This window comes from Palaemon carinicauda, chromosome 40, assembly GCF_036898095.1.
Source record: "Palaemon carinicauda isolate YSFRI2023 chromosome 40, ASM3689809v2, whole genome shotgun sequence".
NCBI lineage: Eukaryota > Metazoa > Arthropoda > Malacostraca > Decapoda > Palaemonidae > Palaemon > Palaemon carinicauda.
In genome coordinates this window covers 10,447,616-10,475,085 of record NC_090764.1, presented here as the reverse complement: position 1 = coordinate 10,475,085, position 27,470 = coordinate 10,447,616, and the positions used below count along the sequence as shown (strand labels likewise).

The window sequence follows — 27,470 nt, the reverse complement described above, 5'->3', positions numbered from 1 at the left end:
TGTAGGGTATTTTGACTGTCTTGAATTAAGTTAAATATCCTTCATGCTATCTGTTCAAGCCGACGCGTCAGCGATGTGTAGCATTGTCAATCAACATAGATAACAGCATCAACAATCAAGGAGAGAAGTCTCATATGAACAGGTGGCAAACATGTGCAACTTCTGTTTAACTATCAAATTGATCTCCATTGCACATCTTAACTGCAAAATGAATCAATTATAAGCGACCAGGTAAACCTTTGATTCTACTTTCCTAATTACTTCACTAACATTTATAATTGCTTCACTACCATTTATAATTTTAACTAATGTTTTCATTGTCCTTTCTAATCAAAGTAAATAACCATACCTTTATCTTATATAAAGTTTTATAATCGTTTTGGTACTTACAAATTAAAATGGTTACAATACAAAATCAATATATTTCTTTCACTTCATAAACCCTCCAAAAAATACGTTGAGAAAATTAGAAGATTTTGAAAAGTAATTTGTTTTTCCTAACTATATAAACCACAATACTTTAATAAGAGCATAATTTCAGCATAGCAAGCACTGCATTTAAAATTTATAACAAGACATGTATAGTTACTAGTGGGTGGAAGGTAATCTACCCTCTCCCTTTGACCAATTCATCCTTCACCCAAGAATTGCAGGGCAGTCATGTCAATTAGTGAAATTAATGAATTAAACAATATTGATAAATTTACATTAGCAGATAAACAATTAAGATATTTCACTTACTTGAGAAACAGTTCTTGTGCTCTGCAGTTTTGCTTCTAAATTTGGAATCAAATTGTAATACTTTAGGATAGTTTGACTGGTTCAAAGTATTCATGATTTCTGTTCGACACGAATGTGGCAGCAATGTGTAGCAGTGCCAATCAACATGGATGACAGCCTTCATCCGTCATTCTCATTTTATCGAGGCGACAGTTGACTAATCAGGTAGCTTCACCATCAAATCTCTTACATTGCATTGCATTCAACTGCAAAATACATACACTGAGTTTAACAGCAATTTGAACAAATAATAAAGCCAATGTATTTCTGCTTTAGTTCTTATTTTCAAAATGCTCCCCTAACTGAAATTGATAATCATTTATTCTAATATTTTTTATTATAGTCAATAACTAGGTGGTAATATTAGATAGATACTGTATCGTAATCTGCTATTAGATATCACCTCGGTTAAAATTTAATAATGTTTAGTAACCAACTATGATCGCCCGAAGGCGAGCAGGCATGCCAACTTAACATCGACGATGATACGTAAAGTACTGACTGAACTAGTGAAAAATACCATAATCAAAATGTAATAAGTGTGGTTGTGTACGGTAATATACCCAGCAAGGTTCGAAACGAAAAACAATCAGTATAGAGGACCAATTGTAAGACGTTAAGAACGAGTGAGTGGAGGTAGCCGGCCATGATAGGGCCGCGAACAGCAACAAATAAAAACGGATATAATAAAAACAAAGGGCAGGGCTACTTCCAAAGACTCAAAACTCTTAGATCTGGTACTTAACTTAGAAAAACAGTAGAGTCCGACATCATAGATAAATCCTGGGTAAAACCGAGAAAAAAACCACCACGAAAAATAACAGAGAACGGGTTGTGCTATGATAAAGGAGTGACGTCACAGGCGTGGGTTGGAATGTTGGTAGTAGAGATTGGAGTCGAGTGTTGAACGGCACCTCGCTGTAGCAGGGACATTGGGAGGATATATCTAAATGGTGCGAGGCCTCTGGTTGTGATTTATCACACCCCAGTATATTATACCGACACCTATTAGGTGAGCGAGCTGGGTTCAACCTAGCATTCCTATACAATTTTTTTCTCTGGTAAATTCATAGCAGTTTTAACCTTGGAAATGATGTAAAAGGAGCATTTCACTGGGCAGCACAGGTCGGGGCCCAGAAAAATGGTTATCATACATTATCAAAAATTTTCATTTTAAATTTCAACTCTTTCATGGGAAAAGAACACCATTTTAAATAGGTTTCCAAGAGATACATCGAGAAAATTACAAAGTTTTAAAAAGGAATTTTTATTTTTCCTTACTATACAAACCACAATACTTTGAAGTGAGTACGATTTCAGCATAGTTAGAAACTCTGTTGTTAGAATTTATAGCAAGGTGCCTGTAGTTACTGGTGGGTGGTGGGAAATCTGTCCCCTCTTCAGTGCACTGTTAAGGTAATTTTCATCTTCACCCAAGAATTGCAGGGCAGTCAGGAAGTGAAATTAATAAATTTTAAAATACTGATAAATTTAAACCAGCAAACAAACAAACAAGATGTTTCACTTAGTTGAGAAACAAAATTCTCTTTGCTCTGCAGTTTTGCTTCTAGATTTAGAAGCAAAAGATTACGCAGCACATTATTGTAACACTTTACTATATTTTGACCATTTTGAACCAAAGTCAGTATTCTTCATGCTATCTGTTCAACACTATGTGGCAGCACTGAAGTAGTGTCAATCAACATGGATGACAGCCTTCATCCTTCATTCTCACTTTATCAAGGAGAAAGTAGACCGAAGGTGGCAAACATGTGCAACTTCAGCATTACCATCAAATCTGTTAAACTGCATAGCATATAATTGAAAAATACACCAATAATAAGCTGATGTAATTGTGCTTTAGATCTTTTTTAAATTCTTCACAACCTGAAATTAGTCACTTTAATTTCAAATATTTTCATTGTACTTAATAACCAAAGTAATAACCTTCCCCTAGTCTTCTATAAAGTTTCATAATCATTTTAGTACTTTCATATCTAAATGGTTATGATAACTAAAATTTTCATTTTAAATTTTAATCCTTTAATGGGAAAAGAATACTTCAATGTTTCCAAAAGATGGGTGGAGAAAACTACAAAATTTTAAAAATAAATTTGTATTTTTCAAAACTCAGCAAACCACAATACTTTAATAGGAGTATAATTTCAGCATAGGTAGAAACTCTGTTTAATTTATAATGAGGTATCTGTAGTTGCTGGTGGGGAATCTACCCCCTCACCAGTGCACTGTTAAGCCACTTTGACCTTCACCCAAGAATTGTGGGGCAGTCAAGTCAAAAAGTGTAACTAAAGGACAAATTTGGATTTTATCCTTTCCAAATAAAAACCCTCATCCTTTTAAAGGAAACATCCTTAGGAGGGGAAGAAGTTCCTAATTCAAACTGGCTGGTTTATAATACAAGGGATGTCGTACACTTTGACTGGACCTCAAGAAAATACTTTCAGGCGAGGCTAGGTTTCTGTTTTACACGCACACACACACACACACTCACTTTATAGGACACACTGTCTGAAATGTATGCTAATTGGAAGTAATGAATTGACATTTCTATCCATCCTATCCCTTGCAGAGGAGGAGGGAGACATTTCTATAGAACAGTAGCTCGGTACAGCGGCTTACCTGCATCAGAGCATTCTAGGAAATATGAGGGGAAAGGCACGATAAAAAGGTTGAGACATACTCTTACCAAAAGTTTCGCTAACTTTATTGTAGATTAGATGTTTCTTGATGGTGATAAAACTTGGACCCAATATCAAATCAACGAGCAGAATTTGAATCCTCTCGGCTGTTAAAGATTTACCATCAAATCCATTACACTGCACAACATTTAACTGAAAAATAAACAAATGTAATTCAGCTTTAGTTCTAAGTTTCTAAAATTTCAATACTATTGAAATTAGTCACCTTTAATTTTCCTTTAACATACCTATTCCTATTTATACATGTAATAACCTTCCCCTAATAATCTAAAGATTCATAATTAAAATGTGAAGGTACTGAAATGATTATTATACATAAACCATTTTTTTTTAGTTAAAATTTTAATGAGACCCTTTGCATCAATAAGCTTACGAGATATGATGAATTTTAAGTTAACCTTTTAATGGTAAAGTGAACCTACATATATAGTTTCCTCCCAATCAGTAATGACGTATATAACAAAGCTTCATAATTTTAGTACCTTCACATTTAAATGATTAAGATACATAATAAAAAATTTGAGTTTTAAAAATTCAACGGGAAAAGAAACCCATTTTATAGTCTCCAAAAGATAGAGAAAAATTTAAAACTTTAAAAATTGGCATTTTTGTTAACGATACAAAAAAAAAGTACTTTAATGGGAGTATGATTTCAGCACAGCCAGAAACTTTGCTGTTGAAATTTATAACGAGGTATCAGTTGTTACTGGTGGGGAATCAATCCCCTAATGCCTTTTCTCTGATCTTCTTGTCACTTATTTTAACTTTTACTTGATGGTGCAATGGGGGGGTGGGGCAGTAGAGTCAAGAAAATTAGCAAAAAGACTTGAAGATTTTGGATTTGTTCTTTTCTAATTTAGATACAAACCCAAAATACAAACTGGCTGGTTTAAAGTAGAAGCATGTTGAACACACTGAGCGGAAGAAGTGCAAGTGTAGACTCCTATTATCAACCTGAGAAAATATTTTCAGGCTATACACTAGGTTTCAGTTTTACTCAAGTCATTTATGAACTTAGCCTTATAGGAAACACAGAAATGTATAGCCGTACAGTTTACATTTCTATCCATCATCCTTTCAAAGAGAAGGAGGGGCCATTTCTATGAAACAGTAGCTTGGTATGGCAGCTTCCCTGCATCAGTCTAATACATTAAATATGAAGGGGCAAACATACTTACTCTAGCCAATTGTTGTTGCAACCTTTATCATAGAAGAAATTATTCTTCTTAGTGGTAAAACTATGACCTAAAATCAAATCAATGAGTACTCTGAATCCTTTACCATTTAAAAGTGGTTGTGAGGAAACTTGCACCCAAATTAAAATTAGAGTAATTGAAACCCTCTTGATCAGCAAAGTGGAGTTAAGGTGAAAATTGCACTCAAATTAATCAACAGGAGTACTGTACTTTGGGACATCTTAACCATCATAGGTTGATAGTATTAGGTTGATAGTAGTGTTCAAACAAATGAAAATTGAAATTAATTGGAATACTTTTAATCATCTTTATATTTAAAGATTGGTGGCAAAACATGCACCCAAATCAAAATTGATACGAGTACTTTGAGCCCCCTTCCCCATCAAATGGTGATTGTGGTGAAACTTTCATCCAAATTACAATTAATTGGAGTTCTTAGTATCAAGACCATTGGCATCCAAGGGTGGTTGTGAAACTTGCACCCAAATTAAAATTAATGGAAATTCTTTGAATCATCTTCACTATTAAGAGGGCGGTTAAGGTGGTGAATTTTAAACCCAAATTAAATTAATCAACGGAAGGAATTTAGGCAATTTGAACCAATCCTAAGGTCCGGAAGACCAGTCAGCACGAATTTATAAATTAAGGGGAACCTTAAAGGTGCACTACTAAGTAAAAGTTATAAGAAGTTGGACAGCAAGATGGGAGAAAGGATACATATAATACAGAAGACCAAAACTAGCAGAAGCTAGGGACCAAAGGACTGCTACAAAGGCCTTTTATTAACAATTACAGTGTACGGTGTGAAGCGCAATGACATCGCTACACCCCTACAGGCACTATATAAGAGTAGAATTGGTAAGTGGGTATTAATACCTCTACTATAATTCACCTATTTTATTTTGATGATGCTAGTTAATATATTTCACAGGACTGATAAATTTACAAATGTAACAGATAAATTTACAAATGTAACAATGTTTATGATATTTTACTTACAAAATATTCTTGCGCTCTGCAGTTTTGATTTTTAAACTAAGTATTTTGACTTTGGACCAAATTCAGTATCCTACATGCTGTCTGTCCAACACAATGTGGCAGCACTGTGTAGTGCAGTAGCTCCAATAAACGTGGGCGACAGCCTTCATCCTTCATTCTAACTTCATCAAGGAAACAACATTGGATGATCAGGTGGCAATCTGTGCAACTTCAGGTTTACCATCAAACCTTATTACACTGCAATATTTTACTGCAAAATAAACCAAAAATAAGCCAATGTAATTCTGCTTTAGTTCAACATTTCTAAGTGCTTCAATACTTTAAATTTAGTCACCTTTAGTTTACCTCTAATATTATCACTGCACTAATTTGTAATAGTAATCATTTTTGTCTAATCATCTACAACAAAGTTTCATAATTAATCATTTAAGTACATTCACATGCATATGAGTATGATATATAACCAAAACAGTTCTTATAATGAATTTTAAGAAGGCCCTTGTGTCAATAAGTGTAGATGATGGTGACTATTATGATAAATTTTAGGTTTTAACCTTTTAACGGATATATGAACCCAACTTAAATTTTAAGTTTCCAAATAATGTGAAAATTAAAAAATTTTCAAAGCAGTTGTGCAATTTTCTTCATTTATAGCCCCCATCCTTCACTAGAAGTAGGATTTTAGCAAAGCTGGAACCTTGAAATCTATGAGGTGTCTGTAGTTACTTGCAAAAATCGTACACCAGTGCACTAGTAAGCAAATGTGACCTTCATCTAAGAATTGCTAGGCAGTCAAGTCGAGAAATAACTTGACTCATTTAAAAATCAAGATTTAAATTCATTTTCTTTTCAAGATACAAATCCTCGTCTTTTTTTTTAGGAGGGAGGGAGTTCTTTAAACAAACTGGCTGGATTAAAACACCAGGATGTCAAATGGTCTGACCTGAAGTGCAATAGTGTAGACTCCAATCTGCCTATGATCAACCTGATAAAATATTCTTAGTTGGTTGGTATGGTAATTTACCTGTATCAGAGTTTACTACAGCAAATACGAGGGGTAAGGAAAGATGAAAAGAGCCAGACATACTCCCTTAGCTAAGTAATTCACTAGCTCCTAGTCCTCATATTGAGTGTTAATTTTGCTCAGGCTCTGTAGCTCATGGGTTCCGTACACCACCTATCGAGTCTACCATAGGTGGATGTGTAAAGGACTAGCGAGTTATGTACTCCGGTGCCCGGCAGTTTAGATTGCCTGACATTTTCAAGCACCTAAGTTCACCACTTGTACCACTGACCAGTTCTTTGGAACAGCAAGTCTTTGCACCATGTTACCAACTTCCCTGACATTGTGTGTCCCAGTGTAGGCTCTTAAGAATTAGCTAGTGATGGTAGATATACTCTATAATTATTTTGAAGCCCGAAGGAAATGGGGTTTGTTGAAATTTCCTTCTTAACACTTGTTCAAACTCACAACCATGCTTTGAATTCATGGTCTGAATACTCGAGTCCTCTTCAGATAGCTCCTTGGTGCCCTCATAGTTCAAAGAAATAAACCCTCTAGATCATCATCATCATCATTAGCCTAGCTAATACCCAAGTTGGAAATGCAGAATGCTATGAGCCCAAGGTTTTAAAAAAAAAAAAAAAAAAAAAAAAAAAAAAAAAAAAAAAAAAAAAAGGATTTTGACGAAGGAAAAATCTATTTCTGGGAAGAGACCTGTGACGCCCGGTGAAAGAAGTCCTTCTTTACACTTTTCTAATATAAATCTTCCAAATATACTAGAGAAAGATAAAAACATGGAATGCAGAGGTTACTACCCTCGCGCGATCACCTTGTGGGTGTCGTGTATACAACAGGGGCGTGTGAAAACCACTATTCACAGGCTGTCTTCCATTTAGATAATCCCTTCATCAAAGGGAAGGGCCGTGACAGGCCCTAGAGAACACAGTTGGACCGCGTCACCGACACCTACCAGGCGCGCCCTCTAGGTCATCCTTCTGTAAGAACATATGGCTTGGCAAGGAAAAAAGGGTGGGTCCATAAAAAATAACCGGGAAGGGTTTCACCGGGCGTCACAGGTCTCTTCCCAGAAACAGATTTTTCCCTTGTCAAAATCCCTTTTCTGAGGCGACCTGTGACGGCCGGTGAAAATGTACCAGAGAATGCCTTTCACGCCCAATACAATAACAACATAATGAGGAGAATACAAACACCATGTAAGACAATAATATATATAATACTGTAAGTAAGTAAACATAAAATTACAAACTAGCCAAAGGACATAGGGGACGTAAGGCTAAATGAATATGAAGACAAGGAATCACCTGAGTGTCCAGACGCAAAAGGCATCAATCGTACATGTCTAAGCATATCTAAACATTAAAGGAGCGGTAAATACAATAACAGTTAAATCATAGGAATTAAACATGGTAAATAACTTAGGGCTAACGAACCACCCAGGAGAGTGGCGACGTGGTGTGAGTGGCAGGTAGGAGGGAAGAGAGAAGAGATGGAATAAAGAAATAATCAGAGATTAATGGGGAGAGATAAGACTCCCCGCTGCAACCGTAGGGTATTTAAGGGCCTGTAAGTTCTTTAGATAGTGGCGTTTGAAAACCATAAAAGATTTCCAACCCGTATATTTTTTAAGGTAATCAAAGTCCATGTTCTGGAAGTAATTGATGGTAGCTACTGACCGTATATCATGAGCATGGGGAAATGATTCCGGGTTAGCATGTTTAATGAAGTAAAGTATTTGTTGTCTGATACCTTGAATGGAAATAATTTAGTACCCCCTTGTTCCCTGATAAATAAGGGGCCAGACGAGCGGGTGGCAGATCTAGCTAAAAAGGCCCTGAGAGTAGTTTCTGGACACAGAAGGATCCTGGGGAAGAGAGAGAACCTTCCAAGGGGACCACCTATTTTGCAGGTCCTCATTTTTAGCTAAGAAAGCTCTGTCTGGAGAAAGTAGTACTTCGCCTGAAGGGAGGAAATCTATGTTTCCCGGGTTACGTGAGAGCTGCTAGTTCTGAGATTCTAGCACCTGAGGCCATAGCTGTTAGAAATAAAGTCTTCCTAAGAAGAGTGATATAAGAGCAGGACTCATTGTCCGTGTCTGACGCAAGTTTGAGGACATCGTTCAGAGACTAAGAAACTTTTTGTGGCCAAGCCGAAGGTCGAAGCCTAGCACACGCTTTTGGAATAGATGAGAAATAGGAATCCGCCAGGTTGATGTTAAACCCAACAAGGAAGATCTTCTTCAAAGCTGACTTGATGGTATTTATAGTGCTAGGTGCCAGGCCCTTGTCAAATAGGAACCTAAAGAATGAGATGGCTAAATTCGGAGACATACGAGTATGGTCTGAATTCTTTAGGAAATCTGCTAGTTTCTTAATGGCCGAATCATATTGACGAATTGTCGAGTCCCTTTTGTCCGCTTCGATGAAGAGAATGTTTTCCGGGTCAATGTTTGAGTCTCTACGAGCTGCAAACTTCATGAAGTCCACAAAGTTAGGGTTTTGGCTATCCTTGAGGAATCTGACACAGTCAGAGTTTGTATTACTTGGGTCAGTTTGGGGAATGGAATCCGGAAGGGACGGAGTTTCAACTCGAGGAGGAGAGTAAACCAACTGCTCTTTGGCCATCGAGATGCTACTAAAGCCACTGCCCCCCGTAAGGAGCGTAGTTTGTGCAATACTTTCATTAGAAGATTCACTGGTGGAAATAGGTAAATCTTCCTCCAATGGTTCCAATCCAGGGTTAATGCGTCTATGGCATAAGCCTGAGGGTCCAGGGTTGGGGTCACATAACAAGGAAGTTTGTGATTCATCTGAGTTGCGAATAGATCTACCTGGAGGCCCGGAACCAGTCTGAGTATCCACCGGAATGAAATTATGTCCAGAGACCATTCTGATTCCAGTGGTTTCGTCCTGGATAGTGAGTCCGCTATCACAATCTGGACTCCCGCTAGGTGAGTTGCTGACAGGAACCAGTTCTTTTCTGTTGCAAAGGCGAAGATAGTGACCAGGATCTGATTCAGGTTGGGCGACTTGGATCCTCCTCTGTTGATGCAGTGTACTACGGCTGTGCTGTCTGACACTACTCTGATGTGGGTCGACCTCGGGGGAGTGTCTCTCTTCAGGGTCAAGAACATTGCCATGGCTTCGAGAACATTGATATGGAAGCGTTTCATGGCGGGTGACCAAGAGCCCTGAAACATCTGATGTTCGGAGGAACCCCCCCATCCACTCAGAGACGCGTCTGTATGAATTGTCACTTGTGGAGGTGGGAATTGAAGAGGAACCGATTTGGAGAGGTTCTTCGGTTCGGACCATGGTTGTAGCCTCATTTTCAAAACAGAAAGGATCTTCGAGACCTTGTCTCTTAAAGGTACTGTAGCTGTCTTTCTTCAAACTCGATTAATGTCTTTGAGTTTGGCTTTCAATAGGCGATCTGTTACTGAAGCGAATTGGAGAAGGCCGAGGATTCTTTCTAAGGCTCTTCTGGACACCTGTTTGTGTTCGAGAAAATTCTTGATCTTGGAAGCTATTTCTCTTACCTTGTTGGGAGGGAGAGACAGCTTGTGCTTTGAAAGGTCCCACTGAATGCCTAACCATTCGAAGTGGTCTGATGGTAGTAGGTGGGACTTTTGGAGACTGACCCGAAACCCCAGGTTGGCGAGAAAACGAAGTACTTTCTTCGTAGCTCTGTTGCATTCCAGGGCCGACAGAGCCCAAATGAGCCAATCGTCCAGATAAGCAACGATTTGTATCCCTTGGTTCCCGAGTTGTTCTAACATTGGGTGCATGTTGAGGCCGAACAGCATGACTTTGAACGTAAAGGCTTTCCTGCCTAGACGGAAACCTAGGTAAGGAGAGAAGTTTCGAGCTATTGGTACGTGATAATAGGCGTCGGTAAGATCGATTGAGGTGGTGACGGCCCCAAGGGGAAGTAAGGTCCGTACCCGAGAGATAGTCAGCATCCGGAACTTGTCGCAGAGGATGTAGGAATTTAGCTTTGACAAGTCCAGGACCACTCTCAATGCCGACGAGCCTTTCTTCGGAACTGTGAACAGGCGGCCTTGGAACTTCAGCGATCGAACCCGTTTGATTGCTTTTTTCTTGAGTAACTCTGTGGTGTACTCTCTCAGAATGGTAGTGGGTTTCTGGAAGAAGGTCACTGGTGGAGGAGGAGAACCTTGTGACCATTTCCACCCCAAACCTTTGGAGAGTATGCTGTGAGCCCACGGACTGAAGGTCCAATGGTCTCTAAAGTGGTAAAGTCTCCCCCCTACCGGGACTATATTATTGCGAGGGAGTGAACCTAGGTCCTTTCCCTCCTCGAGCACCCCTTGCCCTAGGTCCGCCTCGTTGACGGAACTGTCCTCTACCCCTGTAGCTACCTCTCTGTTGCCCACGAAAGGAACCCGAGGGTTCGTAGCTAGGGTTGTATGCGGGTGAGGACATCCAAACAGGGTTGGGTTGTGTACCTGGGGGAGCAGTTAGGTAGACCACCTGTTGAGGGGGATTCGTTTGTAGAGTCGTCGAAGCAGCGGGAGACTGTGATGACGAGTGGGTAACAGACGATTGATGGTAGTGACCCCGGTTCGTCTTGTAAGGGGTAAATCTCTGTTTCTTCTTGAAGAAGGTTTGGTTTTGGGCTTCGACCTACCTTTTGGCAGTGAGGCCCCACCTCACTTGCAAATTTTGGTTTGCTCTCGCAGCGTCTTGTAGAACCTTGTTCACCTCCTCCTGAGGAAAAAGGGTCTTACCCCAGCAGGGGGAAGCTATCAGCCTGTTCGGTTCATGTCTGATCGAGGCCTCAGATAGAACGTATTTCCTGCAACTAACCCGAGCCGAAGAAAACTTGTGTAGGTCGATTTGGAAGGACAGAGACAGGTTCTTCATGAATACCCGAAACAAGGTCTCAGTCGGATAAAGCGACGCTAGAGACTCCACGGAGGTAATGGAGTGGAGAGACCTAGCTAACCTATTCCGTGCCTCAAACTCAGTCTTGAGAAAATTTTCCGGTAATTTGGGAAGCTTATCGGAAAACAGATTAGAGGTGCAGTCTGGGTCTAACTTCCCTACTGTGAAAGTAGAGGAAGCATCGGCCCAGATAGTAGAAGTACTCAGGATGAGCATGGAGGTGGGGTCCGTCTCTTTAAGAGCCGGCATGGCAGAACCTTCTTTGACAGCTTGAAAAGTAAGACCTGCCACTTTATCCGTAATAGGTAAGGTAATAACGGAAGCAGTTGTAAATATGGTGTAGGCTCCTTTGTGTGGGGTGAGCTTGGAATTAGTGCACCCCCAGTCCGACAACGTCCTGGCCCAGAGAGCTTGGGCCTGCTCTTTAGGAAATATTACCGTTTCCTTCGGTACCTTGTCTAACCTAACCAAGGCATGTTCTTTCAAACGGACGAAGCCGTTGAATGGGAATTCTAGTCCCGGAGGGTAAAATTCTAGGTCCTCTAGAGGGCGAGTGCCTATGTCCTCCAGAGTTATGGCACCATCTATATATGGAGCATGTAAGGCAAACCTCCAAGGGTTGTTTTTATCGAAGGGGGGTAACTTCGATGCATCTGGGGCTGAAGGAGGAGGCATCCGAGTTCCTGAACGGATCAGATTCACCACCATATCTTTTGAGCTCCGTCATAGCTCCTTGGTTTGCCTTGGTTTGTTGTTGTATCTGCTGTTGTATCTGCTCTTTAACAATATCCCTGTTCATGACAGCGGATAAGGAGAGCTCCCGAGCACGATCCGCTGACGAAGCCCTGGACTTAACGGACTTCGTCTTTTTAGTAGTCACTGTTTTAGGTAAAGTAATATGAACATCAGGCTCCCTTGAGGGTCCCGGGACCGGTGACAGATAATGGCGAAGCTGAAGGCTTAAAGATACGTAGTGGCTTCACCTTAGGTCGTACAGGAACGGAGGGATCCCGAGAAGTCGTAGGCTTATCAAAGCCGTGAAAGGTAGTAGTAGAGGAAGGAGTGAGGGATGAAAGGGGGTCCACCAACTCATCACCACCTACCTGCTCATCCATGGGTTCGACGTCCAAATCTAGAAAGGACGCGTCCTCCGTCAATAAAACTTCTTCCTCCGTTGGAATGGTTGCTCTAACTGCCTCAATTAACGGGGCCGCTGTCTCCGGTGGAACTGCCGCAGTAGTAGAGCCCGGGAATAGGCGAGAGGCCATGTCTCCATCAAGGAGATAGGGTGCGCCAGACGGAGCATTCCTCCCAAAGCCTGACACCCACGGACGGAGAGCAGCTCTTGCCTCCCGGAGAGACTCATCATCAGCCTGAAAGAGGTGAGGGGATTAATGATGAAGCAATAAGCGATGTATATACATATAAAGAACCATCGCAAAGGATATTAAAAGGAACAACCTAGAACAAACTTACATCATCGCTCAGGAGTAGGGATGACAGCTCGTAGCAGAGCGTGCATGACTCCGGGAACCATACCATGTAGGGGGCTTGTCCCGGTTCCCGAGAGAAGGATACGGCGCAATGTGCATGAGACCGGCATAGATCATGGCCCAGGGGATCATTAAAAGCAGCGGGGCAGCCCTTGGCAGCGCAGCGGTCCTTCTGTAAAAGAAAGAAGACATAAGTCTGGATGTTCCTTGAGACTCTAATCAGTGAACAGATGAATCAATAGAAAATAACATTAATTATGTGTGACTAATATGATTCTATAAATTTTTAGAGCTACAAATTAATATACGAAAACCCAGTAACCATGTAACATGTAACTATAAACCCCATCGGTAAAATAATGTTAACCCCGGTTCTGAACGTCTGAGTGACTTCCGGTGACACCGGAGATCCGGTGACAAAGGTCTGTAATAGGGAAAACATGAACAGCATCGGTAATATAATGTTAACCTCAATGCTGAACGTCTGTGTGATCTCCGGTGAAGCCGGAGATTCGATGAAAAGGACCGTAATAATGAAATTGTGATTGATCATGAAAAAAGGTTCGTGTGCATAAGGCCGAAGCCGGAGTCTGAGTGCCGGGTTTCACCGTTGCACTCCAAATATCTGACTAGTTCCCAACCCAATGAGTATCCATTATAGCGGAGTATAACTCGAGGCGGTGATCGTTCCGAGAGAACGGAGCTACGGGTGTCGGCATAAAGCGATCCCAAAATAATGACTCATACACTAACGGAACCTATTAATAATGCTAGCTATATTAACAGTAACCACATCAATAAAACGTAAATACCATCAAACGTAATATCATAACCCCGGAGAAGAAGCGGAGGTAGGAATAACTCGTGATCGTATAAAACGGAAAACGGGAAATCCACCTTTCCTTATTCGAGCTTAAGAAAGAAAACGAGAGAAAGGGTAACTCGTAACTGTAGTAACAGAAAACGAGCACTCCATGGTCACGCTCTCATGGTTACATTATAAAGAACCAAAATCACACAATAATATGATAAGGATATTGATAAAATTGTAACAACCAAGAACGAAGAATAACGACAACGTAACAAAAAAATATAAAGATATAGTCTAAAACGAGCAACTTCCCGAGGCGTGTACATAAACTATAACAAGGCAAGAACGTTATTCTTCGTTCGTCCAAATTGGACTTGCTAGCAAAAAAAATACCATAGTAAAAACAATAATAAAATAATGATAATAAAAATGGTCATAAAACGTAAGTGATATAACCTAGATGACAGAGTACCAGATGTACAATATTGACTTGAAAAACTATCGAAGCGAACAAGACCAAAATGGCTGCCGTCACCGAGGAAGGCCAAGCCGCTTCCAAAATTAAAATCCACATTACTGGAAAGAGAAAAAATGCCCGGTACTGAAAAAAACTGTCAAAACAAACTATGGTACTTAACATTGGTAAAGGTGAAGTAGCAGCATCAGTCATGATGAATTAACGACATACACTTGAAAACACCGAAAGCACAAAAAATTTACGACTATGCGGGCTAGTCCAAAACAGAAGGATGACCTAGAGGGCGCGCGTGGTAGGTGTCGGTGACGCGGTCCAACTGTGTTCTCTAGGGCCTGTCACGGCCCTTCCATTTGATGAAGAGATTATCTAAATGGAAGACAGCCTGTGAATAGTGGTTTTCACACGCCCCTGTTGTATACACGACACCCACAAGGTGATCTCGCGAGGGTAGTAACCTCTGCATTCCATGCTTTTATCCTTCTCTAGTATATTTGGAAGATTTATATTAGAAAAGTGTAAAGAAGGACTTTTCACCGGCCGTCACAGGTCGCCCCAGAAAAAAAAAAAAAAAAAAAAAACTATAAACAAGAATTGTCAGGTCTTGTTATCCATTTAGCTTGTTTGATAAATTGTCAAGCAGTTTAGATATTTTTTTTATTCTGAAAGCCACAGTACTAAATGTTTCAAAAGAAGTAGTTGTACATCTCTATCATCCACATACGAGTATAAAAATGTAAAAAGGTTAAATGTAAACTTGCCAAAGCTCTTTCTGGTTTGCATCCCAATGTTTAGATTAAAAGACACACTACCTTCTTTGCTGCAGTTCAAGTGATTGTTGTTATTAATTGCTAAGCTACTGGAAAAGCAGAATGCTATAAGTGCAGGGGTTCCAACGGGTAATAGCCCAGTGACGAAAGGAAACAAAGATAAAATAAATATTTTAAGAACATTGACAGAATAAATCTCCTATATAAACTAACATAAAAGAGAGGAAGAGAAATTAGATAGAATAGTGTGCCCCGGTGTACCCTCAAGCAAGAGAACTCTAATCCAAACAGTGAAGACCATGGTACAGAGGCTATGGCACTACCCTAGACTAGAGACCAATGGTTTGATTTTGCAGTGTCCTATGTGTAATTTCTGAACTCGCATTGGTAGCTCCAACAGTCTCTTGGGGATTCGCATCAACTCCCATGGAAGTGTCAGTAATCGTACAGCATGTACATTAAATATTAAGGTTAGGCTAGGATTTTCTTTCCCCACTCCTAGCCATAGCACATGAGCTTTGAGTTTGGGACAGAACCTCAGAGTACCTGTCGTTCGCCCCCAGCTCCCCCTCTAGGTGAATGAACTCTCCTTTTGGAGTCTTGCTGGTTGGCGAAGGTGGAAGGGCTCTGTCTTTCCCCCTAGTCCACACTCGGTAGGGTTTCGACCCTTTCCCCAATGTGGCCTAGCGACCTGTCCTACACCTGCCTTCCCTGGTTCGGGACTCTTCCCTAGCCTAGGTTAGGCAAGCTAGGGGATTCTGTTTCTTTATAGTTTAGGTAAGTACACTTGTGCTGTACCTTCTCTGAACTAGCCTACCCTAGCCTGGAGAATGAAGTCTCCTACACCTGGGATAGGGCTGGTTCCAGAACAGAACCCCCCCTTGGGGTGTCTGTGAAGGCTACACTTTCCCAAACGCTCCCCCTCAGGACCCTCACCCCTCACCCCTCTGTCCTTTTGTGTTGGCCTAGCCATCACACCCGTCCGCCGTCCTACAACTCCACCGTGTGCCGGCGGGTTGTGGGTTCGGCTTGGTCCCTTCGTGGGTGAGTCCGAGCTGCTTCGCTTCCCGCATATAGTCGAAATATGGGATAGCCTAAGTGATCGGTCTGCCGGCGTGGGACCTCCCTATCTTAGAGTGTTCTCCGGTCCTCCCTTGGGCCGCCACCCGCAATTCCTGCAGACTGCTGGCTCTGTTGCGGCTGGATGAAAGATTGCCCACTTCTCTCTCATTTGAACACTCCTTCCGGAGGAAGACGAGGTTGGGGTAACGAATTACCCTTCCCTCTCTCTTCTCCTACCCTCTCTCTCTACCTATCAGTGCCGGTCCACTGCCGCTACCCTGCCGGAAACAGCTGTCAGGGTACCCTAGTAGCCACTCTGTCTCATTGATTGACGCCAGTACTGGAATACCTTTGCCGGTCGCTTTCCGACAGATGCCGGAAATCTGCCACTACCTAGAAGCTCCTATTCTCTCTGCCACAGACTGATGACAGGGAGGGGGGGTTCCCACCCTCAATGGAGATTCGCCGGCGCCCGGTGCGCTTCCAGCATGCCGCCACGCTACCGGCGCCACCTAATCATATTTTTTCAGTGGACTGTCACCCTCTCCTGCCGGCCTGGTGCCGGCAGCGACTATTGTATAGCTATATATGATAGCCGGTATGTCTATGGTACAGTGCTTACCCTAGACAAAAATCTATGATGTATAGTTATGCAGTAAAAATATTTCCAGCATACTCTGTGCATCCATGCGCAGTCCCTTGCCGGGACCCACCTGATTAGGGAGGGAATACTTCTCCCCCCTTTTCTTATCCTAAACTGAATGAACTCAGTTTCCTCCCTTCTCACCATGACTAATTCTCCAGAGGAAGCTTAAGCTGTGCTTAATCTATTGTGGATATCTCTTCCATCTCTTAGGCTCTTTAAGAGCCCCTAGAATTAGTCTCGTTGTGGGGTCACGGCAATTGGCTGGGCGGGATGCACATGTATGTGTCTTTTCTGCTTCTTTTCCAGCTTACTATCCTAAGCTTACACAAGAAAAGGAATCTTATATTAAGGTAAATAACTTTATGCTAATCTAAGATTACTTCAAGTCTTTACTTATATGACTTCCACAGACTCATTCCGCCTTTCTTTTACAGGAGGAGTATGTCCGGTGCGAGAGCGCCTTCTGCAACGTTTGGCGTCCGGACTTATACGGCCATCTGGCGTGCCGAACCAACGCCAGCTGTTCTATCACCAAGGGGACTCTTCGGTATTGAGACCCGCAGGTCTGCACTGCCTGCAAGGACCTGCTCCAAGAAGCGTTCGAGGACCCTCCCTCTGCGGAGGCCAGGGACGTTGCCTGAGAGAAACTGCGCAAATGGGTGCGTGGTTTCCAGAAAAACTTTGCTCTTCCCAAAGGTATCTGCGGATGCTGTCATCCCAAAGGCCGAGATCCCCTGCATCCAGCTGACGGTGGAACCTGACGGTTCGGACGCACTGCAAGACTTCCATCTTGACGAGGTGGAACAGATGTCGGATGTATCAGACACCACCGAAAGGACCCTGATGGCCGAGGGTCAAGAAGAGGAGGAGCAGGTGAAGGTTCCGGACTCCGAGGGCGAGGTCGCCCGCACCCCGTCACTTCCGTTGCCGTAACGGAACCCGTCCCCTCTACTTCGTCGACGCCTACTCCTATTCCGTCGCTTCTGGAGAACCAGGACAGTATCCAGGCCCTAGTGGCCCTCCTGGATGAGAGGTACCGAAGAGGACGAAGACCTCAAGAGGGAGATTCTCCGTCTGTCGAAACAGTCGGTCAGAAAGATCAACATCAAGGAACTTCCTCCCTTGCTCAGTAACCAACCCCTGGAGGCATGCCGAGCACATGGTAATCACTAGTGGACGAATCTTCGTCAATAACAAGCTAGGCGCTGTCCCCCTTGAAGAGGTGGAGTTTTGGCCTAGTTTTGAGGCGTACCCGGACTGTTACATCAGTCTCAAGTCCGAGCCAGTTTCCAAGGAGGAAACAGAGCCGAAGGTGGTCATAGTCTTTGACCATGCTAAGGCTCAATCTCTTTTGGCTGAAATCCTTAAGAGCAAGGGCTACACCAACTCCAAGGTGTGGGCCCTTAGCAAGAAACATCCTTCTCTTCTTTCTCCTGCCACCATGGTCTTCCCCTTTGCCGAAAAGTCCTTGCTGGCAGTGTTGAAAGCGGTGGAGGAAGGGAAACCTTGCCCTACATTAGGAATGTAGGCCCCTCTCCCTCGCCCTACCCCCTGACGACAAGAACTGGAAAGACATCCAGTTAACTTTCTTGGTAGGAAAGTTGGAGGCTGCCGTAGCAGGACGTCAGTTTAACGAAAACCTCCCTAAGCTCTCCGAATACCTTCGGTGTCGGGAGCTGGATACGAAAGAGAGACTGGCCACCTCCCTTTCCCTCCAAGTGCAATTGGAAACAATGGCTGGGGACACTCGGACCCCAGATATGTATATGGTCTTAGATAAGACCCATCTCGCTACCCTGACGAAAGATTTTTACAGCTTCATCAGGGCTCGGCGAGCCTGCAGGGAATTCGTGTTTACGGATGCTACCGTCAAACACTAACCCCGGAAACTGATCTCCTCCAACATTTGGGGGAAAAACCTCTTCCCCAATGATCTCGTGAAAGAGATAGTAGACAGAGCCGCCACCGAGAACCGGAACCTTCTCAACAAGTGGGGCATGTCAAGAAAGGAAATCTCAGGATGAGGGCCCCCAGCCTAAGAAGAAGTCGCACAAGCCTAGACCTCAGCAGCGACAGGCTAAGCGCCAGTTTCCGGCACCCGCTACTCCCCAGTTGGTGGCTCAGCCCCAACAGACCTTTCAGTTGGTCCCTCAGCCGGTGGTGGCCCAGTCACCAGTTTTTACCCCTGCCTATGAAAGGCAATCCACTACCTTTCGTCCCAAAGGTAGAGGCTCCGGCAGAGACTCCTCTCGACGCCCTTCCAGAAGGAGAGGAGGGAGGGGAGCAGGCGGCCGAGGTGGCAAATCCCCGGGAAACCAGAAGCAATGAAATGCTTCCGGTGGGAGGAAGACTCCGCCTCTTCCAGGATCGTTGGACCTTCGATCCTTGGGCTCACAGCATCATTAAGAACAGACTAGGGTGGAGCTGGGTTTCACCACCTCCAACCTTCCATCAATTCTTCCAACACTCCACCCCCGTCCTGAAAGAATACATCCAAGAACTCTTGAACAAGAAGGTGATCAAGAGGGTGAAGTCCACCAGGTTCCAGGGAAGACTGTTCTGTGTTCCCAAGGAGGACTCCGACAAACTCGGAGTCACTCTGGACTTGTCCCCTCTCCACAAGTTCATTGTGAACAACAAATTCAAGATGCTAACTCTTCAGCACATCAGAGCCCTAGTGCCCCAAAAGGCATTTACAGTCTCGATAGACTTGGTGGACGCCTACTGGCACATTCCAATGAATCGCCATGCCTCCTCCTACCTAGGATTCAGGCTTCAAAGAAGGCAATACGCCTTCAGAGCCATGCCCTTCGGACTCAACATGGCTCCAAGGATCTTCACAAAGCTCGCAGACACGATCGTCCAACAGCTACGCCTTCAAGGAGTCCAGGTGATAACTTACCTGGACGATTGGCTGGTATGGGCCGCATCCTCAGAAGAATGCTTGCAAGCTTCAAGAAAAGTGATCCAATTCCTGGAACATCTGGGTTTCAAAATCAACACCAAGAAGTCTCGACTTTCTCCAGCTCAGAAGTTTCAATGGCTGGGAATCCACTGGAACCTTCAGTCACACCGTCTTTCCATCCCTCCGAAGAAAAAGAAGGAAATAGCGGGATCTGTCAAGACTCCTAAAATCCAAACGGATTTCAAGACTTCAACAGTAGCAGGTACTCTGCTCTCTCAAGTTCGCTTCAGTGACCGACCCAGTGCTACGAGCACAGCTAAAGGATGCTTCGGGAATCTGGAGAAGATACGCATCCATCGCTCGAAGAGATCTCAGGAGACCTCTGCCAACCATGCTTCGCTCACTCACAAAGCCATGGTCAGAGGCAAAGAACCTGAAGAGATCAGTTCCCCTTCAACCTCCACCTCTATCTGTCGTTATCCACATGGATGCATCGCTAGAAGGATGGTGGGGTCACTCCCCTCAACGACAAGTTCAAGGAACATGGTCGCCCCTATTCAAGACGTTCCACCTCAACTTCTTGGAGGCCATGGCGGTCCTTCTCTCTCTGAAAAGGCTGTCTCCTCGACCCTCGTCCCACATCCGTCTAACCCTGGACAGCGCCGTTGTGGTCAAATGTCTCAACCATCAGGGGTCAAGATCGCCCCAACTCAACCAAGTGTTTCTGCCCATCTTCCGCCTTGCGGAAAAGAAGAGATGGCACTTCTCAGCAGTTCACCTTCAAAGATTCCGCAATGTGACGGCGGATGCTCTATCGAGGACAACCCCGATAGAGTCAGAATGGTCCCTAGACGCAGACTCATTCTCCTTCATCTCTCGCCAAGTCCCGGAACTGCAGATCGACCTCTTCACGACGAGCGACAACAAACAACTTCCTCGTTACATGGCCCCTTACGAGGACCCCAGAGCAGAAGCAGTGGACGCCATGTCCCTGGATTGGAACAGATGGTCCAAGATTTACCTGTTCCCTCCACCCAACCTTCTGCTGAAAGTCCTCAATAAGCGGAGAACCTTCCAAGGCACAGCAGCCCTAGTGGCACCCAAGTGGCCATGGAGCAACTGGTTCCCCCTAATCCTGGAGTTACAACCCAAGATAATTCCCCTGCCAGACCCAGTTCTATCCCAGCAAGTTCAGAAGTCGACTGTCTTAGCTTCATCAAGGAAAACCAGAGACCTACAGCTCATGATTTTCTCTCCCTAGCCGTTAAGAAGAGGTTTGGGATCTCGAAGAAAAGTTTGGACTTCCTAGAGGAATACAAAACTAAATCTACCAGAAGGCAATAAGAGTCCTCCTGGAAGAAATGGGTATTCTTCGTCAAGGCTAAGAATCCTACGGAAATATCTTAAGATTTTTGTCAGTCCTCCTTTATTCACCTTATTGGACAGGGCTTGGCAGCCAACACGATTACTACCTGCAAATTGGCCTTGGCAAGACCACTATGCCTTCCAGATCGACCTGTCTGACGACATCTTTAACAAGCTGCCAAAGGCATGTGCTAGACTCCGTCCTGCACCTCATCCGAGACCTATCTCCTGGTCTCTCAATAAGGTGCTCCAATTCGCCTCAAGTCTGGACAACGAGTCTTGCCTTCTGAAAGATTTGACTCGAAAGTGATTTTTCTTTTTGCTCTCGCCTCGGGAGCCTGAGTCAGTGAGATTGTGGCTTTATCAAGAGAAGAGGGCCAGATACAGTTTGCTGACACAGGCGAACTTACCCTCTTTCCTGACCCAACGTTTCTCGCCAAGAACGAGCTTCCCACCAAACAGTGGGGCCCCTGGAGAATCTGCCCCCTGAAGGAAGATGTCTCTCTATGCCCAGTCGAGTGTCTAAAGGTCTATCTTCGAAGAACTTCAGAATTTGGCGGAGGACAGCTCTTTAAAGGAGAAACATCAGGGTCATGTTCCCAGGAAAGTTGCCTCCTCCCTGAATTTCTTCCAGACGATGGACTTCGAGTCTCTTCGTTCCTTCACGGGCTGGAAATCATCGAAAGTGTTTTTCAAACACTGCGCTAAGCAGGTGCAAGAGTTGCGACGCCATGTGGTGGCAGCAGGTTGTGTGCTAAAGCCTGCTGCTAAGTGCTGCGTAGAACAGAGAGTTATTCGGGACTAACTCCATGGGTGCCTGTGTTGACCCCAGTGCGAAACAGTGAATTTAAGTGGCACCTAGTGACGCTAAAGACTGTTCTTCTACAAGGTGAAGTAACAGACTATAACAAGTGTGCCACATGTTTTAACATGAAATGTTTAAGACTTTCTAGAAAGACTTTAAAGTTCCTCTGGAACTTGTGTGTGCTATGGCAAGTTTTTCTCTTTCAGATTCCACACCCACTTCTTTGATGTCTTCAGTCTATGTTTTTAATTGCATTGATTATTGTAAATTTTTTTTACCCATTTCATGCTAATCCTGTTTTATTGAATAAAAGAGTATTAGGTTACCCTGTGAGTCTCATTTCGCCCTCTCTTTCTCATGAAATAAAATGACTGTTACAGACTTTATTACCCTTTGTTTTGATATTTTATGAACTACTGTATGTTATAAACTTGTTCTCTTGATGCATGCTCATCTAGATTAAGGTAACTTGTTCCAACACAAGTATATTTACCTTCTCTATCTGGCCCTGGGACCGGGAGGTATCTCCGAGACTAGGCGAGTTCCTCTATCAAGCAACTTCAAGATGTTCCTTCTGTCCATTTAGGACTTCCCTGCCAGGAGGGCAGGAAGCAGTAACATAGTATATGCTTATCTGAGGTGGCATGTGACTGATATGCCACAGGTCTCTGTGGTGATCAGACCAAAGGAATATTGTTTAGAAGTCGAAAGGCACTACAAAAAAGGGGAAAAATCCACGATACATTAATTCTCTGGTACCCTTCCATCAGGACAACATGGCTTAAGCCCAAAAAACGGATTTTGAGCGAAGCAAACGATCTATTTTTGGGTGAGGTAGCCATGTCGTCCTGATGGACTCGCCCTTATTCTCTATTCGGCCTTGACAGACTCCTCCCAATCTTATTGTATCATGGAGGCTGACATAAATGCTGAAAGGAATGACGATGGCGCGCTCCGGTGGCGTCATTCAAGATGGCGGCCGGATGTTGACGTCGCCGAGTACCAAAACAGTAACGGAGGAGGAGAACTTTGTAACGGCTCCTCCCATAACTTGCCACTATTCCCCCTCGAAGCGTAAACGCTATGTGGGGTGCAGATAGCTATGTGGCGTGTCAAGCATACGTCCCGTTGTTATACGATATCCTAAAGGGAAACCTTATGGGTACTCGCGCCAGTAGTTAGAATTCTGTGAAACCTTTAGTTTAATTCTCTGGGAATATCTACTATAATCATATATACCCTTAGGAAGCTACTGAAGGAACCTTCCATCAGGACGACATGGCTATTTCAATGTATAATCTCGGTCTTTGATAAAGTAAACATTCTGGAGTTTACAGTCATACATTCAATACACAACCTTAACTTTGCATCGATAAATGCTAGGAAAAACACTCACAATTAAATCATTAGTTTATGCTTCAGGGAAAACATATTCAACATATGCTTCTTGTTCTACATATAGCGACGGACTACTACTATTGTTTTGAAGACTGAGTTAGATTGTTTGACTCAAAATTCCCCTGAGAAGGATGGAAATAAAATATATTCCTGGGCTTAAATGAAAATAGAAAATCCTCAAGTACATTTTTTCAATGCTCCCAGAAATATAAACAAGCGACGTTCCTGTCTTCCCTTTACTGTCTTTGCTCAAATGCCAACAATGACACTTCACATTTTGACCAATACGCAATTATGACCAGTCCCCATTAAATATATGGAGCCTAATATCAAATTAGCCAGCACTCGTCTATTTCGTATAGCGAATTCCAGTTTTTGTGTTAAATTCAAGAATATAACAATATAACAATATAATGTCACCAGGATTATGGAGAGAGCAAAGGACAACTGTGCAACCAATCCAATGGCAACTTCTGAATTGGAGAAAATTTTTCTTGTCTTACCGATATAATCACAAGAATATAAAATACAAGTGCAAGTTTACAAAAACAGAGAATGGCTAAGTTACACAGTTTCTGAAGAGTACTCTAGATAAGGAACTAAGCTTGTGTAGACCTATTTCGAACCTATCCTTTATTTCAAAAGTGCTAAACTACGTAATTCACGAACAACTGATTAGTCTCTTTGAAGGGATTAAGCTTTGCCTGACAACCAGTCTGCTTACAGAAAATTATAAATGATCTGTTGGAAATGATGGATGAAAAATTTATTTCAGCATTATTCTATCTTAGTGCTGCCTTTGATACAACTGTACATTAACAACTAAACTATCTACCCTGTTCAGAAAACCCGTAATTTTAATCGGAAATGCTCTGTAAAATTATTCTGTTCTGAGCCATATTTCAGTAAAATACAGGAGACCACAATTTTACCTTATATTTTACGGGTTGGTGACCGTAATATCACTCCTTTATGTCAATATATTCGTTTTAAAACTAAAAAATTTGGAATAAATTTTGCCAGACAATTTTTTAAATGTCAAATTTTTGCAGTGTACGGTCTATCGATATTGAAAATAAAGCACAAATTGGAAACTTATCATATGAACCATTAAACTGAGGGGTAGCACAGGGGAGTGTACAGGGTCCAATCCTATTCTGTGTTAATACTGTTGGTCTATCAAAAATACAGTAAAAGCATGGAGTGAAGTTCAAAGTATTTGCAGACTATACGCAATTTGCCTCTCCATAAATGATATAGATGACACTACTGAAACTAAGCCGAATTCTTGCCAGGTTAAAGAATGAATAACAAACCACTATAATGAATTTAAAATAAAACGGACTTTATTGTGGTCAGAAAAAAGCCAAAGAAACTTAGGCGATATTAAATAAAACAAATAACTCTGCCCAAATTTCTTGTAAAGATCTCTTGACTAACTTGTCTTTCAATGCCCAAATAAATTATGCATTAAAAACTGCTGGCTATCATAAACATTTCTTATTTTAAATTAGTACCTGGATAAACTTATTACCAGACTTGACTTGTGTAACTCCATTTACTACAGTCTAAAAGTGCAACTTGAGAAATTACCAAACATAATAAACAGAGCAGCAAGCCTGATAAAAGGGGTCCCAACTCGAGAAAGGGTTACACCTACACTAATTTACACTGGCTGCCTATTAAAATATGTACAATAACCCACAAAGTTATGAGAACCGGAAATTCCTAAATATCCTAGAAAATTGCAATATTGTGCAGCCAACAATTCATTGGAACCTACAATAGATATACGTCTGCTGTAGAGAGCTTTTAAATATGCGACCCCGAGACTTTACAATAAGCTTCCACTAGACACACGAAAGACTGAAGATATTAAGACTTTCAAAAGTGTTGATTTGACGACAAAGGAGTAATATGCGGTGTGAAATGATAAATGATTATAATGTACAACAATTTTATTTCTATTATCACAAGCAAAATCATGACCGATGGTAATTCCTTTGACAATAACAAATCTATTACTTTTCCAATTAGGCTTACTCTAAAAAAATAAAAAAATCTAATAAAATGTCCGTTAATTTTTTACGGTTGTTAGGTTTTGTTTTACGGCAATGTGGACCGGGGATACCATGGATAGTAAAGATGCCATTAATTGCGGCTATGTGAATATTCAATAAGTTGGTAATAATAAAAATGGAATTAGGAGTATTGATAAGTGAAAAAATTTTTCAAGAAGAAACCGAAGACACTTATTTTTTAAATGATTCGATAATATGGATTTGACAAACACCAGTTATGCAATAATATACAAAATACCTAAGAATGTATAAGACAAAATGCTCTTTTAGGTCCTGTAGAAAGCAGGATTCCCTTACGGGATAAGACCAGAAAGGCAGCCCTTTAAATTAAGTTTTCATGTGGGAACATCTTGAAACGAATAAACTTGCACTACCAAGACACTTAATTGTTACACAGATTACACCATAGAAAAGCTAACTACAAACTTAAAATTAGACCTTACCGTTATATCACACATAATCAGAACTGCCACTTTAGTAAAAACCACACAAATCGAGCATTTTCTTGATTAAATTCACCATAACAGAACATTTGTAACTTAACATTAAATATATTTACCACAAAGACCAAACACAACCGCAATTTCCAACCGTAGAGTAGCGGAGTTGGGCGAGCAAGGCCAGATTAGTTCAGAAACAAGGATTCTAAAGGAATGCAGTCTGACTTTCCACTACCGTTAGGAACAACAGCAGCAGTGACATCTCTTGGTAAGAAGAGAAACCAATGGAAGAACGGGATGAACAGCGTAGCCATGAAGAGAACATAATTACTGTAATTAGAGAAAATGATGTTTCAATAAATAATTAGGTTTTAAGACATGATTATAAATAAATTTGGTTACGACACGAGGGTGTTATATAATAGTTATCGACTGAAAATTACAATCTAACAGAAGGGTTCACTTTATTTCAACAAAAAAATTTAAAGACAAGGTTAAAAACAAGTAAAGGAAACACACACACACACACACACACACACACACACACACACACACACACACATATATATATATATATATATATATATATATATATATATATAATATATATATATATATTTTTTAACTTGGCTTCTTGTTTTCTATGCATTTCTTATAATTTTTGTTAGTGCAAACAATTCGTCTTAATATCTCCCCAAACTCCTACATATACAAATATGATAAGAACCTTAATGATAAATTGTGTGTTTTTTTTTTTTAGTGAGGGAAACCTTAAAACAAGTTTATTTCACACTTAGGGCAGATATGAATGAATCCCACGATATAATTGGTTGGAGAAATATATCGTTCTTGTATATCATCAGTAACACTCCTGAAAACGTAGCAAGGACAATTACTATACTATAATACATTCTAGTCCAAGCTAACATAACCTAGAAGTCGTACCCTTCACCTCCCTTCCGAATTTTACGGGCTGCGTACGGCAAGAGCCCGTGTCTTACACAATGGAAGTCAATCTGACTGACAGACAGACAGTCCTTCGAACTCCATAGTACGTCAAACAAATGACGACACCGTCAATTATACGACTATGTGGTAAATACCGTTTAGCTGTTACACAACTACAACAATTCCCACTATGATTTGGGTAGTCAAATTTCCTACTATGAGATTCAGGGCCCCTGTAACGCGGTTTTTTCGCAATAACTTTTTTTCTATGAATTTCATAAATATAACGCTTATTCAGAATGCACATTATATCTACACATAAATTTTGACTATATTCTGCATTACGTAGGTTGAATAAATTTGGTACTTTATTAAGTAAAAGTGACGATTTTTGAAGACGGGCCAACTTACTCAGAGAAAAGGTTTCGAACGCACTCGTTACGTAACTTATGACGGCATTTCTTCTCTCTTTCTCGATCGATGATTGGGTTATACGTAACGAAGGCTATACCTCTGCCAACAATAACACAAAAGTGTAAATAAAAGCAAAGCAGTACACCTTTATGACCTCTGAAACCTCTCCACTGAGAATTGTCATAATGAACAAACGAACAAAATATGTTAATAAATACAAAAACACTTCGATTA

At 41.9% G+C, this 27,470-nt stretch overlaps 1 long non-coding RNA gene across 2 annotated transcripts; it reads right to left on the bottom strand.

Moving 5' to 3' along the window:
* Positions 1 to 788: 788 nt before the first annotated feature.
* LOC137631969 (uncharacterized) lies at positions 789 to 26,001 on the bottom strand. 2 transcript variants are annotated; one of them, XR_011041970.1, is made up of 5 exons: positions 13,100 to 13,276; positions 12,727 to 12,996; positions 5,696 to 5,945; positions 3,488 to 3,632; positions 789 to 986 (listed from the first exon to the last, which is right to left on the bottom strand). It is a non-coding gene; the product is annotated as an uncharacterized lncRNA (long non-coding RNA). The 2 variants fall into 2 exon arrangements; XR_011041969.1 differs by lacking the exons at positions 12,727 to 12,996; positions 13,100 to 13,276 and adding an exon at positions 25,878 to 26,001.
* Between the last annotated feature and the right edge of the window lie 1,469 nt (positions 26,002 to 27,470).